At 34.4% G+C, this 12,695-nt stretch overlaps 1 protein-coding gene across 3 annotated transcripts in view; it reads left to right on the forward strand.

Moving 5' to 3' along the window:
* Positions 1 to 12,695, forward strand: part of KCNT2 (potassium sodium-activated channel subfamily T member 2) — a 341,540-nt gene that overhangs the window by 174,236 nt on the left and 154,609 nt on the right. The gene's annotated exons all lie outside the window — the stretch shown is intronic.

The following is a 12,695-nucleotide window of genomic DNA, read 5'->3' on the forward strand; positions in this document are numbered from 1 at the left end:
ATGTAGCTTTGGTTATGTTAAATCTGTTTTCCAATGAGAAATCTTCTTATCAATACACTTCTCTTTGAAGCATGGTAATTGGTACTAAAACATAGGAGGAGGTAATGGTAGCGTTCCACAGCTATGACTAATATAAAAATGTGGTTTTACAACTTCTTGTGTTCTCTGTCAACCTCTTGTGGGACTAGCAATTCTAGTAAAGCCTCTCCAAGGTCAAATATCTGATCTGAAATCAGCTGGAAAAAAGGTGATGCCTCCACATCATTGAGCCCTTCATAAATTGTCTACCCTTAGTGGCAAAACCATGATGAAAAAGGCAAAACGTTATAGTAGTTCAGTTTTCCGACTGTTTCTTTAGTCCAAATTTAATCAAAATAAAACCAAACCCCTATCTCTTTCTCCACTCTACATTCCAAAAATTATTTAAAAAAAAAAAAAGAACTTTACTAGCAAAGAACTTTTTTTTTTTTTTTTTGCTGAGGAAGATTAGCCCTGAGCTAACATCTGTGCCAATCTCCCTCTACTTTTTATATGTAGGATGCTGCCAAAGCATGGCCGATGAGTGGTGTAGGTCTGTGCTCAGCATCTCAATCCATGAACTTGGGGCGGCCAAAGTAGAACTCACCAAACTTAACCACTATGCCATGAGGCTGGCCCCAAAGAAGTGCTTTATTGAAAAGCCTTGAATGAACTTAAAGAATAAACTATGCTCTCAAATTAGTCAGTTGAATCTGAAAGATGTGTGCTATTTGTCTCCTAGTCAGATAAAATTACTCAGAAAATCAGTGGGAGATGAATCTGTGTTATATGAGTAAATTACTTGCTAAATTTAGGTTACCACTCTATCCCCACCCCCCAAACAAAGTGTTATGTCATCTGTGTATATTCAATTCCTTTTCTTTGTCAACTAATTTTCTTTCGACTGCTGGGTCCTCTGAAAATTTCCCACTTCATTTTAATAGATGAAAGAAGACATAAAAATCAAATTGGTAGATTTTCAGCCACAGGTAGGAGTAAAGAATGTAAAAATCAATTTGTAAATGAATTTGTGAATTTTCTATGAATTTTATTTTCCATGCGTTGAGAATGATATTTCATAAGTAACACGATTCGAATTAAAGTTCATGAATGAAAGAAAGAATCATACCTTAACAGTACAGTGTTGACTGAATGAAATACTTTCCACTTCACAACTAAAACTTGCCTGGAAGAATGATTCATTATACTAGAACAGTAGGAGTTAGTTCGGGGAATTAAAAAAAAAAAAAAATCAGTGGCAATAAAAACTAAAAGTATAGGCAAAAGAAAATACTTTTTAACAATATCATTGACAGTATTGTGTAAATATATATATATTTTTATAGTAGCTAGTCAAAGCTACCATTATAAAAACAATATGGTTTAAACTACCCCCACACACACGTGTGCAAACACACACACACATCTTGGAGTAATGATTTGGCTAAAAAATGAAGGTCTTGTCTCATTTTAGTCACCATTGATTTTTTTCTGAAATACCAGACATTCCAAAGCCTCACTTTTTCCTACCAAAAAAAGAGAGTGGAAAAATATTTCCAAGTGATATAAATATTGGAAATTATCTTAGCTGCTTCTAAATAACATATGTATGTGCAAGGCTTGACTTTCACCAAATGGTGAAGTGTGAGTTTTTCATGCTGAATAATTTCTTCATTCCCCGTGTAACACCCACATAGACATCATTTTATACTTCATTCTTACAACCTACTTAAGAACATAATGCCTTGAATTCCTATATTTTCAAAAGATGAAACGCCAAAACTTTGAAAATTCTTCATTTTTAGATGGAAATATTTTCTCTTTGATTTTTGTCTTATTGTGGAAATTGTCAGAAACCACTTAACATAAGGCCATGTTCAAAACCAGCACAATTTGGAGAGTCTTTAATTTTTTTTTGTTCTTCCTTGCTTTTTTTTTTTTTTGGGCGGGGGTGGGGACCAGCCCTGTGCTAACATATGCCAATCCTCCTCTTTTTGCAGAGGAAGATTGGCCCTGGGCTAACATCCGTGCCCATCCTCCTCCACTTTATATGGGACGCTGCAACAGCATGACTTGCCAAGCAGTGCGTCCGTGTGGACCCGGGATCCGAACTGGCGAACCCGGGGCCGCCACAGCGGAGCGTGCGCACTTAACCACTTGCGCCACTGGGCCGGCCCCTTCCTCGCTATTTTTTACTTTGCAAAAAATCAAACACAAAGGGTTTAAAAATTTAAAAAACCTGTATTCCCTTCATTTACATTCAACATTAACATTTTTCCACATTTGCTTAATCTTTTCTCTTTACACACACAGATACACACACACACACACATTTTTACTTCAGCGTGCCTTTCCTAAGAATGACATTCTGCTACATACCCACGATAACATTTTCACCCCTAAGAGGGTTAAATAATTTCATAAGTCTAATTAATATTTCAAATGTTGCCAATTGAGTCCAAAATATCTCCTATAACTGTATTTTAAAATTCAGTATTAAATCAATGGTTTATTTTGCATTGCATTTGCCTTATTATTTTTAAAATTTTTTTATTGAACTAATTTTGGATTTATAGAAGAGTGGTATAGACAATACAGAGCATTCCCATATACCCTTCACATCATGCATCGTCCTGGAATGTTAACTTCTTATAAAGCCATAGTCGAGTTAATCAAAACTAAAAAATTAACATTGGTGTCAATTATTTTTAATTGAAATATATTCTTGTGTTTCGCTTCTCCTAATAAAATACCAATAACTTGTTTTTCCTTTTTGTAGCTTTTAAAATTTAATACATGAGTCTATTAAATAGCCAAATGAGCTTTCCTGTTTGTTCTCTTTGACACTTGATTAAATTGCTGCTGAACATTAGGTATTTCAAGCCATTTTCTTGCAGACCACTTATAATTCAATTAACTCAAAGCATCTTTTCTGTTTTTCTCCATTATTTTTCTTGTAGTTGTATAGTTCTCAAAAACTCAATTTCATGGTTCTGAAAACTAGAGTAGTATATTTCTTCTTCTGTCTTTGGAAAGTGCCAGGTATATTCTATCATATCCTAGACCTATGATTTTCAGTCTGTAAAGCAGTTTCTTGTTATCAATGTTTCATAAAGAAGATTAGGTATATCCTCTTTCACTTTCATTTTCTCAGTCAAACGTTTTTATTGAGTCCTACTGTGAGCAATTTGTTGTTCCAGGCATTAGTGGTATAAGGATGAAAAAGACAGACTAGCTGTCTGTTCCAATGGCAGATTCTCATTTTCTTTCCCTCTCCCCCTTTAATAACCAGGGAGCCAGTGTGCTTTCCCGTTCTGCCCAAGAATACCATTCCAACTGTGCCTAGTCTTTCTACACAGAGCTTCAGTTGAAACTTTATGGCCCTCCTCCCCCGCCCTCTCCACCCTTATGTATATCAAAACTCATGATTCCAATTAGGTTCTAGTCTTACCAGATTTTGCTTGATGAATTTAATCAATCTGATGGACCTATTTTAGGTGGTTAATGTTTTCATGATTTAATATAATATCCCAACCCCTGGAGTAATTACTTTTGTTTTGAAATCTTAAAATACAATTTTTAACCCCAAAAGGAGGAGATCCTCATACTAGGATGGCCAGCAAGCAGAGATGGGCAAGTATTATCATGGGATGGTTATCAAATCTAACATGGCCTCAAATCATACTGTGTAAGAACATATTGTGCACACACTAGTGTGTGTGTGTGCGTGAGTGATTGTGAATTAGGCTTTACTAAAGAATTGGAACGTTATTGGAGAAGTAATGAGAGGCTAACTAAAGTTTTAGGTAAAGGTATAAAATTTTAACTTTAGATAACAAAGTAACTCCAAATGCTAAGCGCAGTGGAGAGGACAAAAAGGACCTCATGGGAGTGATTAATTAGGGAGCTAGTAAAGTTGTTAAGGTGAGAGATGCCGAGAGATTGAATCAGAGTGGTGATAGTAGAAGTGGAGAATGAGAACTGATTCATGAATCATTTCAGATATATTCTGTAGACTTAGTAATCAGTTGACTGTGGGAACCAAAGAAGAGTGAGAAATCATTTCATTTTATCTTGGCAACTCTGATCTCTTTTTTGTATATTCTCACATTTAATATGAATTCTATTATAGCAGTGAGCTAATTGATTATAGTTGCCTACATGTTAATTTAACTCTAGAATGAGTTTCTTAAGTGCTTTGTATCTCCAGTGGTAAGCACAGTGCTTGACACATAGTATCCATTTCTATAGTATACAGAGTATATTATGAGATTTGAAAACTTAAAAGATCCAGTAAGAATGTTAAAAAGTAATACTATAATTCAGTAAAATAGAAATATGAAAAAATGTATGAAATAGCTTTCAAATATACAAGTAATGTTCCATCATGATGGGGTAAAAAAGAATTCTGGAGCAGAGGGAGTGACTCAGAAAAAGAGCACCAGAAATCTATATACGGTTCCCTGTAATTTTTTCTGCATCATTCATTTTTTCCAGCACAATGTCATTTAAACTGTATGTTCTTAGAATACCACTCTGGAGATAATGCTGGAAATTGCTTAACAAGGAGCGTAGCTATGAGTGTGTTTCTTATATAAAGTAGTAGAAGGATGCATACGCAGAAATCCAGAAAGGATGGAGACATTAGCTAACATCTGTTTACACATTTACATGACGGTTTCAGGAGGAAATATTATGAGTTGCACACAACATTTAAATTAAAGGACATCCATTACAATTTTAGTTATTATAAGAATAAATGTACAAAGAAGCAAAATGTCTAGACATATGAGAATAGATATATGAGATACATGAGATGTGGGGTGTATATTATCCAACTATAAGTCATTACCAGAAATTATGTTAAAATGAAGGGCAATACAACTGAAATAAACAAGATATGAAATTCCTTAAAGTAGGGTAACAATTTTATTAATACTAATCAAGTACATTAAATTCTATTTCATTTTATATAGAAACATATAATACTAGCTAGAAGATGAGTCTGTTGATGATGGCTTTTTTAATTTATTTATAGATTTTACTTTTCTCATTTTTTTCCCACAAGGTCCAAATTATCTAGTGTAATTAATGCCATGAAAAAACTTGTGAGTGGTTATATGTGAGCAGGGAACATGTTCTTCATTTAATTACAACTAGAGGTTATGTTCCTGTAGACTATAATAATTTGTTTATGTGAACTGAAATATCATTATTGTGTTGGTAAAAGATAATGTGTATGAATTTATGAATCTCTGCAAATAGCGTATTGTTACATTTTATAACCCATGGCCAAATCTCATTTAATATTTTAATATAGCAATAACTTTTATTGGTACCAAGTTTTCATTTAAACCATCAAGCTATTCTGTATAATAAATTCCTGGGACTAAACCTGATGAATCAGCGAATAGCTACTTTCTTCTTGAGAATGTTAACCCAGCTTCTAATAAGGGATAAAATATAAGACAATTTAAAAATGGTAGCAATTTTTAAACATCACCAAGATGAATGTAGTTAACTGAGATAAGTTATTTCCAACAAATTTTGGAAGTTAATGTGTTTGAAAATAAGAAAAACAAATTTGTAATATGTTGAAATTGTAGAGATTAGTAATTTTGATGAAATCACTTTCTCCTTGTTTATACAATATTCCTTGTTTTTCAGCTTGCTAAGATTCAGTTTTGTCTGGAACTAAAAATAAATAAAAATAAATAAAAGCTCAATTATTGTAAAAGGGGTTTTTGTAAACTTGTGTGATAATAGCCTTAAGATGATTATCTAGCGTAATTTGTAGGTTAAATGGTATGTGTACTTTTCTGTTTTTGAATATACAATGCCAACTTGCTCTCCAGAAATGTATAACTTACCTTTGCAGAGTGGGCAATATTGCTTTTAACTTTTGCTCCTTGGTTGAATGAAAAATAATGTAAGAACTATATTATCATTATTATTATTATTGTAGTGCTTGCTATGTGCAAGGACTACTGCTTTATAGCACTTTTTGTAGATTAACTCAATTAATTTTCATCACAACCTTATAAGGTAGTATATTAGTTATCTGTTGCTGGGTAACAACCCCCAAACTTTGTGGTATAAACAACAAACATTCATTATTTCATCGTTTCTGTGGGTCAGGAGTTTGGGAGAAGCCATAATCAGGATATTTATGATATGGCAGTGAAGGTGTCATTTGGGACTGCAGTTATCTGAAGGCTTGACTTGGGCTGGAAGATCTGGTTGCAAAGTGATTCCCTCTTCACTCACATGGTTGGCATGTTAGTGCTGGCTGTTGGCAGGAGGCCTCAGTTCCTCACCTCATGGACTTTTCCTCATGGCTGCTTGAGTGTCCTCATGATGTGGCAGCTGGCTTCTCCCAGACCAACTGATTCAAAAGAGAGCAAGGCAGAAGCCACAATGTCGTTTATGACATAGCCTTGGCTGTCACATTGTCATTTCTGCAATATTCTGTTGGTTACATAGATTAGTCCTATTGTGTGTAGGAGGGAACCACACAGGATATGAGAATCATTAGTGGCTGTCGGAGAGGCTGGTTACCACAGGTAGATTCTATTATTATTCCCATTTTACAGATGAAGAAACTGAGACACAAAGATATTAAGTAAAATGCTGATGGTGCCATACTCAGTGGTGAGCCAGGACTCAAATCCACGTTCTCTGTCTCCAGAATCTGTGTGATTAAGAGATGTATGGTATTGCCACTAACAGTTCATTTTAATTTTCAGTTTTTGATTACTAACAGAGTTGCACATTTTCCTATATCTACACTCCATTTAATTTCTGTGTGCATTTGTATATAAAATGAATCCTGTACCCCTATTTTCTACAGAGGTGACTATTTTCCTTGTAGTGAATTATAGAGATCTTTCAAAATCCCAAAATTATTAACATTTTGACTTTTTAAAAATTGCATTTTTTTTTCATTTTGCAAGTTGTCTTTGGGTTATGTTTATGGTATTTTTAACTAACAAGTTTTATCTCTTTTTTGAACATTTATCAATGCTTTCTTTATGATTTTTGCCTCTAGATTATCCATGGATTCATCTCTAATAGTTCACAAATCAGTTTATTTTTCCAAAAGTTACTTTCTTTAAGACAGAATTTTTAGCAACCCCTAGAATTATCCCCTAAGGTCAAAAAGAGTGTGTGGGCGGCCGGCCCAGTGGCACAGTGGTTAAGTTCGCGTGCTCCACTTCAGCAGCCCGGGGTTTGCAGGTTTGGATCCCGGGCGTGCAACAACGCACCACTTGTCAAGCCATGCTGTGGCGGTGTCCCATATAAAGTAGAGGAAGATGGGCACAGATGTTAGCCCAGGGCCAATCATCCTCAGCAAAAAGAGAGGATTGGCATCGGATGTTAGTTCAAGGCTGATCCTCCTTGCCAAAAAAAAAAAAAAGAGTGTGTGGATGGTGAATGACTGAAATGCCAAAATGATTTTACTTCTTGGAATCTGTTGATGTGACTATCATCTTGAAGAGTTGTGGGGGCTGTTTGATGGAAGGTTGGTCGTGTTGAGGAAGGACAATCCATAGTGGGCAAGGACTCAGCAAAGCAAAACATTTGGCTCAATTGTCCCATTAAATCAACCTCACTTTGCTTTCAGAAACTCCTTTTAAATTGCATGTGTCTCCTGGTAAAACTGAAATTTCGGTCTTTTTTTTATATGTTACTTTATTCAGATTGTTAGATGAATATACAGTTGATAGTAGCAACCATCTATCTATCTATCTATCTATCTATCTATCTATCTATCTATCTATCATCTGCCATCTATCTGTCTATCATCTATCTATCTATCTATCATCTATCTATGTATCTATGTATCTATGTATCTATGTATCTATGTATCTATGTATCTATCTATCTATCTATCTATCTATCTATCTATCTATCAATTCAGTAAGGATGGACATTTTGGAGGGAGAGGGAAAGATTTGGTTATTGTGGGGGACTGCCAGAAGACAAGCACTGGCCAATAAGTGTGTCCTAAATGCCTAATACAAGAGAAGAATTGAGACCTTACTTTGCAATTTTGTCCAGAGTAAATGGCACTGCCATTTTATGTGATTAAGTACTTATGGCACTACCAAGAACAGCTATCACAGATTATACATGACAACTATAAATATGGTTATAGGTTGTCGTTTGCCTGGGAGAATCAGGCAAATCATAGCATTGGTAAGGGAAAGGTGTGGACTCATATAAATGCATATTTTCACTTACTGTCTATTTCTATAAAAAAAAACTTTGCTTGCTGTGGGACTTTATAGTTTACTGCATGCTGTCCTGTGTTACTTCAATCTGAAGTTTATATTTTTATGAGATAGAACTATTTGTCTAACATGACACTAAGCATAGTTGCCCAAAGATTTACATACTTAAAGACATGAGAGTCAAACTTATGACTTACGACTCTGAATCCAATGATCCTTTAAATCAAATACAGGACAACATTTGCAGCATTTTCCTACTTTGCATTTCTGTAAGTGCTGGGATTATGTTATATTGTAATCTTCATACAATGCTCGATTCAGAAGATCCATTCAGTTTAACTGACAGGAATTTCCTGAGTGAAAAAGACAAATAATGGAGGATATGCCTGGACCTTGACATCATCCCAAATGATTCCAGTCTAATTTACACTATTCAAACTTCACAATACCCAAACTCAATCTTCTGTCTTTCTGTTTTGCCTATTCAACCGTCCGGTACTATCAAAACATTCTCATTCTTCCTCATCAAGTCTTTTAATGCAGTGCTAATCAAGTGTAGTCCAAAGGCCAGTTTTAGTCTACGGACTTTTACTAGACTACAACGTAAATATAGCAATTGAGAGTAAGCATTTAGAAACTCTGATAGCAATTTGACATTGCCATGACATCCAAGTGCATAATCAGTGTGTTGTCTCTTTGGAAAGTGTGTAGATTAATTGGGGTCATATCAAAATCATTGGTGAGCCACAAATGGCATGAGTTCTATACCAGTCCTGCATAATAGAACTGCATATTTTTCTTCAATGGGTTGGAAATTAAAAAGAAAAGAGAAGAAACACAGGTCCTTCCTCATGAATAGCTGAGAAGCATTACTCTAGTGCCTCATCAGTCCAGATTCTCCCATGCCTCACTTTCCTTTGTTTGATTCCATCCTCTTTAATCAACTTGAACTCTATGGGCAGCCGTTTCAGTCAACCTCATACCTGTATACTAATTTCCTCTGTTTTTATTTTTTTTATAGCTTCTGATTGAAAATAAACAAACATACAAACAAACAAAGTCCTGTACAGATGGACCCTCTTTTCCTGCTCCTGACTGAGCACTGCTGGAAAAGAAATTACACAGTAGTTCAGGTTCATTCACCATAAACTCAAGTTCAGGCAGCTCAGAGGCCTAGAACAGTGTGGAATTTTTTCTTAACAAAACACTCTTACTCTTGCAGTTACAGTTTCTAACTTTATCTCATTTCCTAATTCTTAGATCTGGGAAACCAGTCCTTGAACATTTCCTCAAATTTTTGCTGCCATATTTTCTAAATGTAACTTCATCTTCACTTACCACGTCTTGCTTTTCTGCTATTGTGATAGGATTTCCTGTTCACCTCTATGCTGGACCCCATTGCCTCATACCCTGTCAGCAACCTTGCAATATGTTTCTCTCTTTAACCTTCAAATCTTTCTTTGTTATTTATTTCCATAGAAATTTAAATATTCTCCTACCTCTCTGATTTTATTTTTAAGAAAATACCTCTGCACACTTTCTTTACCTTTCAACTCACTTATTCTTAATTATCCTTAGAATCTTAGTTTAAATATCACTTTCTTGGGAATACCTTCCTTGATTCCCCCAGAGCAAGAAAGATGTCCTTTTGTATCCTCTTATAGCACCCGCATTTCTTTCCTTTATAACATTTATCACAGTGTTTATTTGCTACTAATAAATCTCCTAGAGATCTTTCAAAATCCCTTTGAATCAGTGACTCAAAACATTTCAGTCCAGCTACAATTTTGTTTTTTTGTGATTGAAAAGTAACGAAATTGATTTCAAGGGCAAACTTGGCAAACATTTCTCCCAAGCTCCCTCAATAAATGTATGGGTGTATGGGAAGCATGGTGGTTGTATTTTTTCAGTCATCAGTTCAACTTTGTGGCTGTTTGAGCCATTTGTCCATCTGGTAGCAACCTTTAAAGTGGCTTCAGAAGAGGGAAAAACCACTTGAATATGTCCCTTATTTTAATCAATTTTAGAGTTGTATAGCTTTTGTAGAATTCTTTATAGCCAGTTTGAATTTTAATTAGTAATGGATTTAGGCAAGTTACTTTACCTCTCTGAACATCTGATTCCTTATCTGAAAACTGTTTAACACAATATACATTGTAGAGCTTTTGTGAGGTTTAATAATACACACACAGCCATATATATAGACACTACATACATATGTATCATTTAACACGGAAGCTGAAATATTATTTAGTATTATTATTGTATTACTATTATGATGATTCAATTACCATATCATTAATTATCATGATATCAATAACTGTCATGAATTGAGAATACTTTTGGTTAGAACCTAAAGAAATTAGAATTCTGAGGATGATAATTTTTTTAAAAATATCAAGACAGCTATGGTTTTCTGATGTGTTTAAAAGAAAGGGAGGTTAATAAGATTAAAACTGTTTTGCTCTAGAATGCAGGAATCTTGATTACCCATTTTGAGCATTTAATTAGTATGATACATTAAAAAAATTATAGCATTAAAATAATATAAAGATTCAAGCAATTAGAAAAACATAAAAATGCTTTTTATACTTAGTATTATTCAAGTGAGATAAATCTGTTTTACGGAATATCTCCAATCTCAAACTGTGTTGAATTCTGTATATTTAATAAGCATTCTTATATTTAAATCTTGTGAAACTAAATGACTTTTAAAGGTTTACTTAAACCTTTTCTTAGCCATTTAGTGGTTGAATGGCTCACAGTCCTAGAACCGGCAAAAGTCTCTGATGTGTGCGCATCAACGCGCGCACACACACACACGCACACGCACACAGTCACACACATACATTCACTGATTGGTTATTTTATTGATTAAAGCAACAGGACCAAAATAAAACTTGATTGTTAGATATTGTCTATTCTCCTTTAAGAAAAGGAAGCAATTTTCATAGCAACTAACCCACTCATGCTTATAAACACAATCTAATAAGCAAAGTGTATGTAAGAGATTTTATAACGCAATTTGTTCAGTTGGTCTATGGAATAAACATTTTCCCCATAAAATGAAAACAAATAACATTCAATTTTTAAAATTTACCCTGGTTTGTGTTTCTGCTTAAAAGCTCTTTTCCAAAGGATATTTGATTTCTGTAAATCAAAACCCAGGACTAAACTGGTTTCGCGCACTTTCCACTGTTGTTTACGGCTTTCCAAAGAGCTGTTACCTAGCAACTGCCTAGAAGAAGCTTCTAGTGCTTTAAATCATACAAGAGCTCAGAAAATACTGTGAGGCAGACTTTTAAAAAAATATTCTGACTTGTTAAAATGTAATTAACAATTTTATTTTCTATAAAGTAAAAGGGAGTTGGAAATAGATTAGATTCTTATCCATCCATAAACTTGTATCTTTAATTATAATTGTTTATCTTAAAAGCTTTTAAATTAAAAATAATAAAATAACAATAAAAAATAAACCAAGAATCTTGCCTAATCCTACGATTTTAAAGTCATATCCCTTGAAAACTCTTTCCTACCCCTTGAGGTAGTTACTCTTAACAGTTTGATTCCTTATAGACAATTGTTTGTGCTTATTCAGACATCCTTGTGCACAAATGAGCATATATGCAGAAGTCAGCATTTTTATAAAACTAGGATCATGTTTTAATTGCCTTATAATAATGGAGTTATGTTATATGGTTTTGCTGCTTAATTTCTTTTTTTTTCTGGTAAGGAAGATTGGCCCTGAGCTAACACCTGTTGCCAATCTCCCTCCTTTTGCTTGAGGAAGATTGTCCCTGAGCTAACATCTGTGCCAGTCTTCCTCCATTTTGTATGTGGGTCACCGCCACAGCATGGCTGATGAGTGGTATAGGTCCATACCTGGGATCTGAACCCACGAACCTCGGGCCACCTAAGTGGAGTGCGCGTACTTAACCACTGTGCCATCAGGCTGGCCTGCTACTTAATTTTTAAATTATATAATTGGCATTATTTCTAGAGAGTTTATTGAAATCTATTTTTAATAATGCATGATTGTAATAATATATAATACTTGTTTAGAATTCTGATCAGCATTTTATACTCATTGTCTACTTTTCTCCTCAAAAAGCCCTATAAGGTAAATACTATTATTAATCCCATTTTGAAGATAAGGCAATTTAGGCTTAGAAGGATCAAGAACTCGCCTGGGGCCTGGCACACTCAGTGGTGACACCACTTGATCTCATGTGCTTACACTTTATCAGTAAGAAACAGAGGAGAAATATCGAAATCAAAACAAACAGAAACTTTAAAAGGACGAGATGAAAATACAATATGAAATGTATCTAATTTTGAAAGAAGAAATGCTTTCTTCAACAAGGGAGGAAAATTAGAAACCATAAAGAAAAAATGGACAGATTTGATCATTGCTAAGGAGTTGTCTTTACCTGCAGAATCAAA

Source organism: Ceratotherium simum, chromosome 36 (assembly GCF_057802395.1).
Source record: "Ceratotherium simum simum isolate JZ-2026a chromosome 36, ASM5780239v1, whole genome shotgun sequence".
NCBI lineage: Eukaryota > Metazoa > Chordata > Mammalia > Perissodactyla > Rhinocerotidae > Ceratotherium > Ceratotherium simum.